The sequence below is a fragment of the Ahaetulla prasina genome, chromosome 1, assembly GCF_028640845.1.
Source record: "Ahaetulla prasina isolate Xishuangbanna chromosome 1, ASM2864084v1, whole genome shotgun sequence".
Lineage (NCBI taxonomy): Eukaryota > Metazoa > Chordata > Lepidosauria > Squamata > Colubridae > Ahaetulla > Ahaetulla prasina.
Genome location: NC_080539.1, coordinates 201874664 through 201889012, shown reverse-complemented (window position 1 = coordinate 201889012; position 14349 = coordinate 201874664). Strand labels below are relative to the sequence as shown.

Sequence of the window (14349 nt, the reverse complement as noted above, 5' to 3'; positions counted from 1 at the left end):
GATCACTCACAACAGAAAGCACGTGCAAACTCCTCCAACTATGTTTATCCACCTACTTCAGATTCGACAGAGAGATCTATCAACAACTGAAGGGATCACCAATGGGATCTCCTATATCCGGCCTAGTCACAGAAATTACCATGCAAAAGATTGAGGAAATCGTACTTCCGCAAGTAAATTCCAAGCTATGAGTATGTTACATTGATGACCACCTTTGTGATAATCAAGTGCAATCAGGTCGATCAAACCTACCAAGCGATCAACAATGTCTTTGCGGATATCCGATTTACAATAGAAATTGAGAACAATAACAAACTTCCATTTCTTGCCATCCTGGTAACCAGAACCCTGAATCGCCAACTTCTAACATCTATTTATAGGAAGGCAACACATACAGATCAAATCCTCAATTTCCACAGCAACCACCCAAAATTCCACAAACAAAACTGTGTCAGAATACTGTTTGGGAGAGCAGAATCCCATTGTAACACGACAGAGGCCAGAACAGCAGAACAAAAACACTTATACAAAGTTTTCAAGAGAAACAGACACCCACGAAACTTCGTCCAAAGATGTTTATATACAAACAATACAAACACTCAAAACAATAGAACAACTACAACAGGAAAAATCAATGACCAGACGAATCACAATTCTCTAACTTATAGAATGTTTCAGAAATAACAGCAAGATTAATGCATCAACATGATGTCGCAGTAGACCACAAGCCGACATCAACTCTCAGATGGACTCTGTCAAAACTAAAAGGGCAGACAGAAACAAACCAAAGATCAGGCATCATATATCGAATCCAGTGCAGCAACTGTGAAAAGAACTATGTTCGCTAAACAGGAAAAAGCTATCAACCAGACTGCACAAACACTTCCTGACTTTCAAAAGACATGATCCACTATGCCTCATGGCCATCTACAAAGACTCGGAAGGATACAAATTTGATCTAACTGGGACCACAGTTGTAACCCAGGCAAAATCAAGGAGAGAAAGATAATTCCTCAAAGCCTGATTTTCCACCAATAAGTCAATAAATACACATTGCCATCGATCTAGTCTACCGACCATTGAGAATGAAAGAACTGCATCAACCACAATCCCAAAGATAGCATTTTAAAATGAACAAACGGACACCCCACTGTACAACAACAAAAACCATAACCCATCAGCTCACAAGAAATCAGACACCTCATTAACAACAACCAGCCAGTCAAACAGCCAGAAACCAGACCATGACTCAGAAACATCTCAAAGACAACACTAATTTACATCACACAGACGGTATTTAAAACTAAAGACCATGCCTCAGTAACAACAGCCATCCAATCAAACAGTCTGAAATCAGACCACCACTCAGAAGTAGCTGAACAAACAACACCCATACTAATTTGCATAACATAAAGAGGTATTTAAAAGCCAGTGTCTGGACAGACAAGTACAATTTAAAGTGCACTGCGATGTCTCCTCATATGGTGACCAAATGTTTGTAACCAAATTACCAAGCTCGGAGCTAAGACCAACAGTCCAACTATCAATCAGAGCGACTAACATTCAAATACATTTCAAGTTTTTATTATATCAGTACTTTTCTTTTCTACTAAATGTTTTAAAAGTATAAGAGTTCTTTACTTTTAGTGAGAATAACACTTTGGTATATTTTAAGATGAAAGTTGGCGTATTCATTAATAAACAACTACTATACTTATGAGCATATAGGGAATCAAAGAAACACATATTAAGTCACATTAAGCAATAACAAGGGAGCTCCAGCTCCCAATTTTAAATACACTCTATTCCATCTTAAATTTCTATTTTTTATATTTTTATTTTATACATCCCCTACTTCCTTTTGGAGGATAATAGCTTTCAGAAACTCTGCTGAGATTCCTATCAAAATAGTAATTACTGCGTAAACAGCTGTTGTATGTTATTATTACATCTTCTGTCTAACACAGAAGCAGCACAGTATACTTTATTATTTAAAGCACATGGATTGGGATCAAGTGCACACTGCTTAACATCCTATCCTCAACTGGCATTGATGACAATCTATTTTGTAAAAGTTCCCGCGTGTGTCATCTCCAAAGTCATGATAATTACAGCATCTTAAATTGACTCTCAATGGTCAAAGTATCAGTTCAGGAACTGCAAAGAAAAAAAAAAGCTGAATAGGCATCACTGTGCTCTTAGAACCCATTATAGCAACAAGCCCTCTTTTTCAACTTCTACTCTTCCCAGCTTCTTGTCACTTACATGCAACTGAATGGACTATTATTTTTAAATCTCCACTTTGATGTTCTACACTTACAGAGCTGGGCTGCTCAAACTGCTATGCCATTGTGGAGTACTACATGGACAGAAATTTGGGGCTAAAGTTCCAAGTTCAACTTGGCAAAATAAACCTTGGCGTGGAGGACAAATTCAGCAGAATTGGTTGATTATATTTGAAAGCCAAAAAGCACAATACATATTACCATCTAAAAGGATGGGGCTGAGTGAGTAAGTAAAACCAAAATGCTAAATAACTATCTTCTGTCCCCAAAGCATTCTGCTCTGTACAACCATTTTCTTTTTCTTTTATTTCTTTTTGTCACAACAGTAAACACAAACAATTGTCATAGATAAAACATATTTTGAAGAAAATATATACATATATGTAAAAAAATATGCATCAACTATATCAATTTGATATGATGAAGGGAACAATAGGACAGGAACGGTAGGCACTTTTGTGCTCTTATGCACGCCCCTTTTTTCTGGGCCAAAAAAGTTCATCTTGAAATATTTCCAAATTATGCTATAAATTCCCTCTGCAATTCAGAATTACAAAATTCAGACCTTGTTGTTAACTGGGACACTATAAATGATGGCAAAAAAGGAAACAGATAAAAGTTTAACGTTTTAGAAATTGTCTTGTGAGCTAGCATATTCCAAATAGCTATGATTTGGATGTTAGTGTGGTGGCGGTATCTTACTGCCTTTATGAATATTTAAATAAAGAATGCAGATCCAAACCTGCTGCATTCTGAATGGGTGTAACTTCACCTGCCTTTAATCTGCTCTCAAATTCCAAAGAGTTATTAACATTGTAATCACAATCCTGCAGGGGCTGAACCTTAATGTAGGAGAGGCTGGCAGATACCAGCAAACTTCTGAAAGTTGCCAAGTGCAGATTAACATAAAACAACTCCCACAACAGAAAGCAAAAACCACTGGAAGAGCTTACAATCTTAGGCATAACTGTAAGTGGCCGAAGTGGAAGAAGGCCATGGACTTCTTGGAAATTCTGTGGAAGATTGGCTGTGGCAGATTCTGAGGAACTGTGAGGTAGGGATCATTAAACTTGGGGGTCAACCCATCACATGAGGCAATTAAAAACTATTTGTATAAACATACCAAGCTGTTTATTTTTAGCCATTTGCTACATGTTCAATACATCCATCAATAACTTTCAAAGTACCAGAGCAGAACTTTTGCTGTTAGTAAAGTATATCCCACATCTTCACACAATCTACAAACAATATTGAAACAGGGCTCTCAACTGGTAATGAGCACTAGTGAACATATTTTTGTTCTTGCTTTGCAAAATGATGTCTTGTTATTTTCTAACAAACATATGTGTGAAAATTACTATAGTCCATAGAATTTATAGGACAATTATTGTCCCACAAAGTCAACCAGACCCATAAAGAAACATTATACAGTATATTTTACATAAATCTAGCAAGGTAGACAATATATATCATTTACGTTTCTTAATTTCGATTGGATTTACCATACAAATGTTTCTCTTAATGTGCTGCCAAACACAATGTGATTATTTCTTAACTTTTACATTAATAACAATCACACACTTGAACAGTTTTCTTAATCTAATGCCCTCTAGATGTTTGTCAAACTACAGTTCTCATCATTTCCAACCAGGTTGCAAGAGTTGTAGTCTGATAAAACATCTGGAGGTATCTGGTTAAAGGTGCTTTGAATAAAAAGCTATAAAAACAAGTACTCTCATTATCCCACTACTTTCTTTATAGCCATTAATGTAAAAAACCCAGTTCTCTGTATATAACCCTAAGTGCAGTGCTGAATGGGGTGGGGGGGAAGGGTTTGAATTGCTCAGGAAAATCTCTCTTCTCCTTTAAGAAAAAAATATAGTGGCATTTACCTGACACTGAAGGAAATCAGTGGGAGGGGCCATTTGGACAGGGGAGATAAATGAAGTGAAGATTATGTGAATGGTTGGACAATGGATACATTGTTGAGAGGCCCCCACTCAACCTGATCTGATTGTTTTGGACCTGGAAGAAATGGCAGCTCCTGAATAGCTAATAAGTGTAATAAAAGGGAGACATTTCCTTGCCCTTCACATCTTTTGTTTGAAAGCCAATACTCACGTAATATGCCTTCAATCCAGTTGTTAATTTGACTTAATATGCTGTGTGAACTCCCAGTATGATCTGTAAACCACGATTTAAAATAAACTTACTTGTACATTTGTAACCCTTTAAAGCAGCTGTAATGTAATTCTGAGATGTAGCTGCTCCAGACACCTATATTGCTCAATATGTTCCGAAACACTGCATAATTCAACTTTTGTGATGCTCTTGGATTTTCATTAGTGCATGGTGACTTTTAGAAATGCCAAACAAAAATATTGTGCAGCTGTTTTTTCCATTCCTCCATAATTGATTTCTACATTTTTTTTTAAAAAATGGTGAGGATTCATGGGTTACAGAGGTAGTTGACATGAGTCCCATGTATATTTTTAGGAATGAAGTTAAGTGATTGTTACGCTAAAGGCATTTTTTTATTTTCAATATTCATTTTACAGTAATGGCCCAAGTCTGAAAAATAACTCCTGAAGAATATCCATTGGGAACGTAATTTATTAAAGCATCATCACAATGTAGGACAAACATATCAACTTTTTGTGCTTGGTATAAAAACACTTCTGATATGGGCCTACTGGATTACTATTAAATGTGGCCATTACTTAATGAAGAATTGTCTTTTCATACTAGGGTTTCAAAGAAGCTTCTGTAACTATCTTCCCTCATGTATCTCCTTAAGAGATTTCCTCCCCCCCCCCAATGAAGATCCAACATTTAGCAGGGAATAAGAGGTGATTCAGTTTTGAAGGTGCTATTATTCATCTAAAAATGAAGGACTCCTTTCAACTGAATTCAATTCTTTAGTGACTTAGGCACATTCAAGTGCAGTTCTTGGCTTCAAAGTGGAAGGAAGTTGCCAGTTGCAGTCCTCTGGGATTTTCTTGTTTCCCAATATAGCCTACTACAGTTTTCCGTGACCTTTTTATCCAAGGAGAACCAGATTAGCTTTTCCAAGCTTAACCAAGAATGGACATGAACATACAAGAAGTCAAATGCCTGTTATGTAGAAGTCCAAAACGGCAGATTCATTTACAAAGCACAGAAGTCCAAAAGAAATGGCCCACTTAAGAACCAAGTAATTTATGAATGGAGATGATTACTGTATAAGCCATTTTCAAAATTTAGAGGTTTTCGTCCAAGGATTATTCCGGTTGTGGCCTTAATTTTAGTTTTATTCTGTTCTCCTTCCTGTGCAAACCATGCCTTTTCATTCTTTTCTTGAATACTTAAAAACTTTTACTCCAATTCCTCTTTCCAGGGAAGCCGTGAAATATCCGGAATCCTCATTTATACACCAAAAGCGAAGAAAGGCTCCAAAGTGGGCGGTCTTCGTTGTACACGGGTTTACAAGCGGCTTCCCCAACAACAGCACCCCCTCCCCACCCCCCAATAATCCAGTAAAAGCCGCGCGAAAAAGAAAACAACCTCTTTCGGCTAAAAGCCCCTCGCTCCACTGCGCATGCTCTCCTCTGCGAAGTGCCGCAGCTGCCGCCGCTAACGCGGTTACGCCGTTTGCGTAGGGCCACTACTCTCCGCATCGGCCCTGCAGAGGCGGGGGGGGAGGTGAGGTGGCGTAGTTTAGCCGCGCGCCAAGCGACAGCTCGGCTTCGGCAGAAGGTCGGCGTCCGGCGTAAGCGGTTTTGATGAATGGCGTAGCGGAGGCCCTGGGAAAGTAGCAAGCAGCTAGCTGTCGTAGTAGTAGCAGCAGCACCAGCGGCGGCAGCAGCAGCAACACTGCGGAGTGGGAGGAGGCGGCACCCGCGCGCGGCGGTTTGGTACCGAGCGGAGAGGGAGATGCACACGGCACACTCGAGCTGAGGTAGCTATAAAACCCCGTTTGTTTACAGTCCCTCCCCCATACAGGCCGGCCGGCCGGCTCCGCTGCGATGGTTTCTGGCGGGAGAGGGAAAGAGATGGCGGGAGGGGGTGGTCGGGGCGGATTGCCGCCCTTCGGCGGCGGCGGGGGAGGACGAGAGTCGGTTCTTAGACAACGCAGAGTCTGCCTTGCCGGGCGCTGCCGACGATACCGCCCCTCGGCCTCGCTACGGGCGGGAGTGAAGAAGGAGCCTGAGGAGACCGGCTGCCTGTCCGCCCTCCCCCCTGCCGCCCTGAAAGCCCGTCTCCCGTTCCTGCGCCTTGTCGGCCGCCTATCAACCCACCCGACCTCCCCGGCAGACTTGGCGGGTGGAAAGCGGCCCGGGGAGAGAAGGGGTGGCGGGAAGGGTGGGCTGGGCTTCTTTGTTCACGGGAGGCCAAGTGGCTTCCCCCTCCCAAGCCTGAAGTGTGAGGAGAGGCGCGCGGGTAGGAAAGGCGAGGGGGGGGGGAACAAAGATAGGAGCGGGTTTTGTTCAACCGGCGGAGGCGTGGTAGACGAGTTAAGTAAGCTGGCGGGAGCTGGAGTGATTCGCCTTCCCCTCTTTTCCTGGGCTGCCCACACGAGCGGGAAGTTATCGATCGGTTTCGGGGCCTCGTGTGGAGGCGCTCCGTACTGCACAAATACCCTCCTCTTCCTCCGCCTCTTTCTCTTCCCACCCACTCCTTCGCTGGCTGCTGTTCCAGATTTTAGGCCCAGGGCCGCCTTCACGTATACGTAGTAGGTACACAGCAGAGGACCGCCACGAGTGTATTCTTATGCTTTCCAACTCTGGTGGCGCTTGACTCACGTCCATGGAAAAGTTTTTAAAGCCCTCGATAGTGGCTTTAAAAATGTGAACCGACTCCGTTTTATTGCGACGAGGGAGGTTGCGTTGCTATTTATACGCGTTTTAAAAGCATTTGTCTTTTCCTTTTCTGCATCTTTTCCCACTCTTAGTAGTTTATTAAATTTATTTGCCGCTCGTCTCGCTTTTTGACGTTTCTGGGCTGCTTACAATATGATTTTCTCTTCCTGTACTCTGGACCTCTGGGTGTTTGCGTACTCTTGCTTCCCCACCACCACCTTTAAAAGTTGCAAAATAAAATGGAAGGGTAAGCCAGTAAAATGAAACAGCAATAAAAGCCATTCTGGTGTAGTAGAGTTAAAGATGTTAAATTTGCCATGAAAACTCACTGGGAGTCTTTAGACCAATCATTAGTTCCCAACTCAGTTTACCTGACAGGTTGTTATTGTGGGAGTGAAATAATTTTCTTATAAATTGTATTGAGCTTTTGGAGGAAAATTGGGATATATAAATATAATGGACAAATAAATAGATCCTTCCCTAAGATCATTACCCCAGAAAATCTTTGATTAATTCCTAGGACCTCACTTCAGTGCTTTTAAGTATGTTGAGCTACTGGTATGTACTCCCCTTGTACACTAGGAATTGCAGTATGCCATGCAACATTGGAATAAATTTGGAAAATATTAGTTTCTGTTAAAAGAATTATTTGCAATTTTTTAGTTCTTTGGAATTAAAGATAATTCCTGTTACATCTCTACCCTCTTCCGCTGCCTAGATTCCAGAGTATCTGCCCAAACCACTGTCTCCCATTCAAGAGTGTCTTCCTGTATTTCCAATTCTCTTTTCAACTCTCTTAAAATATTTTCCCCCTGATTTAATTCATCAATCACTTATTTTTATTATCTCCTTGACTTCTTTTATTCGCTGGTTCTTCGGTTCTATCTTTTCCTCCATTCCTTCTGTTAGCTCCTCCCTTTTCTGAGCATCTAGATCTTTATTCATCATTTCTCTATAGCATCTTCCATTTTTTCCATAGTCTTGAATTCTTTCTCCATAATTGTCCTTGTGCTTTGGAAAATCAATGCCACCTCCTTCACCTCCTTCCTTATAAAGCATCTTATTTTGGTTTTTTTTAAAGTCCCACTTTTGTCCAGTAGTCCAAGAACCATTTATTCAGACCTAAAACTGCCCTTCAAAAAGTACATTGATCACAGTTCTTTGTATCCCATAGGAAATCAATCAGTTCCATTTAAATAGTCCCAGGAGTTATAGAATAGAATAGAATTTTTATTGGCCAAGTGTGATTTGACAAGGAATTTGTCTTGGTGCATATGCTCTCAGTGTACATAAAAGAAAAGATACGTTCATCAAGGTACAACATTTACAACACAATTGATGGTCAGTATATCAGTATATCAATATAAATCATAAGGATTGCCAGCAACAAAGTTACAGTCATACAGTCCATAAGTGGAAAGAGATTGGTGATGGGAACCATGAGAAGATTAATAGTAGTGCAGATTTAGTAAATAGTTTGACAGTGTTGAGGGAATTATTTGTTTAGCAGAGTGATGGCCTTTGGGAAAAAACTGTTCTTGTGTCTAGTTGTTCTGTTGTGCAGTGCTCTATCAAAAACCTCTTTAAATTCCCTTTACAGGTTCAATCTTCTAACATAACATTCAGGGGTCACTTTAATTAAATAACTTCTTTTTTCTCATATTTGAGTCTCCAGTAGTCATGAGGTAGATATAACCCAGTAGATATTTTCACAATCCTTCATATAAATATTCCCAGGCTTGTATATTTTATTTCGTCAGCAGGTGGCGCTCTCTACTTAAATTTCAATGTTGCCACTAGTCTGGCAATTTTAATTTTACTAATTTTAATTAGTTTGATCGTAATTTCAATTGCAATTCAATTATAGAAGCAGGATAATTTTTTTAAGTAAAACATTTCCAGCGTTTTAAAATGTCTTTCCATTATCACATCTTCCCAGTTTAAAAGTCCAATCTTCTGCATTTTTAGAAATTTATCGTTTCCTCTCTTTAGGTCTTTTCCTTCTGGTCTGATATTTTTCTCAGAATGCTTAATTGCCGCTTTAACAAGCAATTCCGAGCAGATAGTTCCTTGGGGTTAGGTTGTAAGTAAAAAGAAATCCCCTCCCCCAGTTTCAGTCAATGTTCATCTACTTCACTCCAGCCCTCAGTTGTTCCTTGGTTGTCCCAGCTTCATGGCAGCCATCTTTCAGTTGCCTCTTTTCTTCGCCATGGCTGAGGGGGAAAAAAAACTTGGGTCAGACAGGAGAGCTACAACTCTCCGTGACCTCACGGGGCACCTCTCTTTGCTTCACCGTCCCTACAGGGTGGCTTTGGCTCCTTTCGGAACCCACTAACGGGGAGAACTTGGCATGGGAGTGTGGAGACCCGCTGCTCGTGCCCAGTCTCACCACGATGTCAACCAGAAGCCCCTCTACAGAACCTGTATTTTTATGTTTAAAAATATGTAAAATACTGTTTGTGTGCAAGTATGTGTGCTTTTGTTACTGGCTGGCTTAGCTAATACAGCTATACTTTTGAATTGCATGATAGAAATATTTTTTTTTTTACAAAGGAATAAATTGTCTCTTCTTTTTTTAAGCATAGAAACTAGGCACAAGGCTTTTTGCTTGTAGGGTTCTTTGTAAATAATGCAGCATATTGCCTAGATCGTCACAATGTAGAACAGAAGCATTGATTAGGATAGGATTCAGCAGCTGTAGTTAGCATTCATCCATACATCATGAATAATATAACTACAAGATCAAGTCATAACTTTATTGTGTTTGAGAAGTAGCTGTTGCATTATTACTTCATGCATCAAACCATGCTTTTCAGTCATGTTGATTCTTTTATCTGAAATCAAGTGATATGCATACATGTGTGAATGAGTTTTACCTCACATTTCAATAAAATATAAACAGGACTTGATAACTAAAACAGGCAGAAATGATTCAGTCCTTTCAAAAATATTTTGTTAAATTTATCTAGTTTGTTACATTTTTACACATTTCTGAACAGAATTAAAGTCCAATCGGTTTCCATTGGCTTCTACTTTTTAAACACAATTGCATGCTTATCTATTCAATATAAGCCTTGCTGAGTTCCGTAAAATTTACTCAAATGGATTTAAATCAATGATGGTGTGAATTCTTATATATCACCTCTACTCCCATCTGCTGTTGAAATTTAGTTTTGAGCATCTGCAACAGATTTGCACTTGGGAGAGCTCTTGGATGAATAGAATTTTGCTCATACAATATGTACTAAAATATTTCTCCATTTGTAATTTTAACATTTCTGTTAAAACATGTTCCCATGCTAAAAATATAAGATTAAGTGGCTTAAGTGAGAGATGGATTTGAAAAAGGTGCATGTTTTATCTCTGAAAAAGCTATTGTTGCTTTAAAAAAATGAAAAAGGATTAGGATAAATTCACATTTCTCATACATATTCTGGAATATATTTTACAGTATTTGAGGATTATCTCATATCTTGAAAACATTGGCATCTTAGTAAGTTGGTTACTTAGCTAAAGCTAAGATTTGCATTTTAAATGCCTCTAGGCTTTTGTTGTTCTTAGGACAGAATATCCTAGTTTGAGATGACATCTGTTTATGGAAAGTTCAAATCTGCAGTCCCACAGATTTCTATAGTTGGCACAAATCAGTGACATGCTCCTACGATGCTTCCTTGTACTTTGTTAGATAATTCAAACAAGGAAGCAGATGCTTCCTTGTACTGTACATTGTTAGGTAATGCAAACAAGCTGAGCTGCAACCTGTGACAACTATAATGAGAAGACCTTAGCATTTTACCCTAAAGATTTAGAACACAATTATCTCTCTCCATGATTTTGGTATTCATTAAAAACAATAATTGGCATTTTATTGCTGGTCTTCCTTAAGAGAATGTGCTAAAAGGGAAGAGGTAGAAAAAAACGCAACTTGAGAAATATTGACCTTGTGTATTCTTTTACATGTACACCTTGTCTATTTAGACAAGTGTGGAGTACTGCAGTGTGACGCAAACTTGGGGAAGCTAGGAAAGAGGAGTGTTGCTTGCAGCCATGTACGCAAGCTCCTGAGCCCCACAGCTTGAAGTCCCAGTCTGGTCCAGCCCTCTGAGGCCCCTTCCATCCTGAACGCCACCATCCCAGCTGACCTTTGCCATCTTCTTGATCCTATTGGTGAGGAATGCCCAGCTTGGCCCTTTGTGTGGCAGCTGCTGGCCATGTGAGGCCATCTTCACCAGGATTCTCAAACTGCCATGTATGACCTGGGGAAGTTTCAGTGGCTGCTTCATTGTAGGGCCAGGATGGCCATGCTTAGTCAGCAGTGGAGGAAAGAAGATGGTAAAGGTCAGATAAGATGTTGGGGGCCGCAGAGTACAGGGATCCAAAAGGGCATGGAGGGGGGAGAGAGTTGGGCGGCTTTTACATGCCCATGTAGTCTTAGTGTAGGTAGGCTCCAGCTGCCTGAATTTTGGTCATATGACCTCGGGTGCTTTGCATAATGTAACTGGGGACCGATCATAAGTCCCTCTGTTCAGTATTAACTTATAATTGTTAGACAAATGATCATAAGTCAAAGACTACCTGTAGTATCCAATTCACAACAGTATAGCATGCAGTCTATTTTGACAGTATCACATAAGTAATTGTTAAATATAATAGTAGCTGAGCCTATATGTCAAAAAAGTGTTAAAAGGTACATCTCAAATGTGTTAAAAGTCACTTACAATAATAAATAAGCCTTAGGAGGACACTTTAGCAACCAGCAGATTAAATGCTTGCTCCTCTCCAGCGAAGATAGTTGTTGCTCTTAGGACTGGACATCCTAGTTCGAGATGACAAACTAGGATGTCCAAGTTCAATGTTCCAAGTCTGTATAGCCTCAAGATCCTCAGTAGCAGATTTTATAGTTGGTAGAAATCAGTGACGTGTCCTTAAATTTGGTATTGCTTTGTTGTACTTTTGTTAGATAATTCAAACAAAGAAGCTCATGCTTCCAATTTAAGATAATCTTAATTTTTTTATGCAGTTCTCTGCTTTGTCAGAATTAAGGCATTTCAGACAAGGGGGATGTCCAAAAGAGGGCTTGCCAGGGAATACAACAAAAAAAATGTAACTATTCCAGTAGTTGTTTACAATAAGAAATAATTTTATGCACATTCAGGAGTAATTGTGAACTTTTTGGTTTTTTTCCTTCTAATCCATCAAAACTATTGAGGCAGTAGAAGCAGAGCATAGAATTGCTTTGCCAATGTGAAAATACAGTAGTTTTGAAACATTCTTTTGAACGATCATTGATGTTTTTATATATCTGAAGAATATTATCATTAAGATAGTTTATAAAGTTGAAAGATTATGAGGACTAAAATCTTCTATTTTCTAGGAATTGTGTTCCTAGAAAATGAAATTTATATACAATATAATCAAATACCACAAATTAGAAATCAAGGCTATAATATAAAGGGTTTGCTGAAAATTCATCTAGATGGAAGTGATGGAAAGCATATGTAATGCATCTGGAAATACCAGGCCAGGAAAAGAGCCCTAGGATGTTCAATGTGTTGATAAGAATATTAACTCCTTGCTCCACAGTCAAGTTTGTTCAGATGCTATCATGCAAGTTAAGTTAAGCAGTTAAGTATGTGAAGTTAAAATCTGACATAGAGACAGGGGTGAAATGCTCCCGGTTCGCACCGGCTCCCCCAATTAGGTAGCGATGTTGGCTGCTGGTTCGGAGGACTGGTAGCAAAAATCCCTACCCCCACCCGCCTCTGCTGAACCGCACCATCAGCAGAGGTTTTTATTTTTTTACTTTTAAAAGTTTTTCTTCAGCCGAAACATGCCTTTAAAATTTAAAAAAAAAAAACCTTTGATGATCAAGGGGCTGAGCAGAGATCATCAAAACTCTTTAAAAGTTTTTTTTTAAAAAACCCTCTTCAGCCAAAGGGGGGAAAAAACAAGAAAAAAACCCCAGGTTTTAAAAGCCTCCTTTGGCGATCCCAGAGGAGTTTCCTGATACTCACAGGCTTTTAAACTCACTTTTTAACAGCCCCCACTTACAAGAGCCCCCACCCATGCCCAGCCAATTCCCCCTCCTCACTTACCTATAATTACTGCTCCTTTCCTGCTGCAACTGCATGCTTTCTTCAGCTACCGAAGGAAAAAAAAAGCTTGCTTTGACTTCCTGCTTTGCTGGCTGAGGAACTCTGGGATTTGAAGTCCACAATAAAATAAAATAAAATAATAAAATAAAATATTTGGGCAGCTTTCTGAGATTTGGTGTGTTTCTGTAGTGTTTCACTCTAACTACCAAACACACAAAATCTCAGAAAGCTGTATATGGCATTTTGTGTGTGTGTGTGAGTTGTGTGTGTGTGTAAAGTGTGAAAGTTGGTTTTTGAGCTTTTTGTGGCTGTGTGAAGTGCAGCTGCTTTTACATTGTGTGTGAGTCAGTTGTGTTGTGTATGTGTAAGTGTGAAAGTTGGTTTTTGATACCTCTTATTGTTTTTTATACTTTGTTTATTATTTTTATTATTTATTGTTATTGGCCACGCCCAGCCAGTCATCTGACCACCAAGCCATGCCCACCAATTAAGCCACGCCCACCGAACCGGTAGGGAAAATTTTTAGATTTCACCCCTGCATAGAGATGTTTTGTGGTTTTGGAATGAAGGATAGGATGATAAATGCTTGTGAAAATAAGTGAGTCATAACGAGTTAGTAGGGCTTAAAGCCGATCCTGTGTATTCTAAAGTAAATCATATAGAGTGGTAGAATTTACTCCTAGGTAAGTGTGCATAGAATTACAACTTTAGCTTTGAATTTGAGAATTGGAATGCAAAATAGATAATTATTTTTTTAATTAATTTACTTAGTTTAGATGAATGAGTGGCTTTATCCATTGTTAAATTTTCTAAGACTGGATAGTTCTTGGCAAAATTATTTTTTCCAATTAGGTATAGAAGTAGTAGGGTGTATGCTTCTTTCAAGAATGGTTGGCAATAGTCATTTTTTACAATTTGTGTGATTGCTATAGAAGGAAATGTGAATGAGCAAGCTGGTGAAAGAGGGATATTCATTTCCTCTTTTCTGCCTGGGTGGGATTGCCTGCCATTGCATTTTGTAAATGGTATTTTTAAAAAGCAGATGTTTATTGCCTGCATTTTCATGTTGGGGTAAACACTTCTTTTTCACTATAACATGCAGAATAATTTAGCTATTAATATCTTGAGACA

General features: G+C 39.3%; 1 protein-coding gene across 2 annotated transcripts in view; it reads left to right on the top strand.

Moving 5' to 3' along the window:
- Positions 1–1470: 1470 nt before the first annotated feature.
- SLC39A10 (solute carrier family 39 member 10) overlaps positions 1471–14349 on the top strand; it is a 54987-nt gene continuing 42108 nt past the window's right edge. The window contains exon 1 of one of the 2 annotated variants that reach the window (XM_058188349.1): positions 1471–3339. The gene's annotated coding sequence lies outside the window, so the exon portion shown is untranslated. Of the gene's footprint in view, positions 3340–5985; positions 6223–14349 lie in introns of those variants that run through there. The other variant, XM_058188338.1, reaches the window with a different exon arrangement.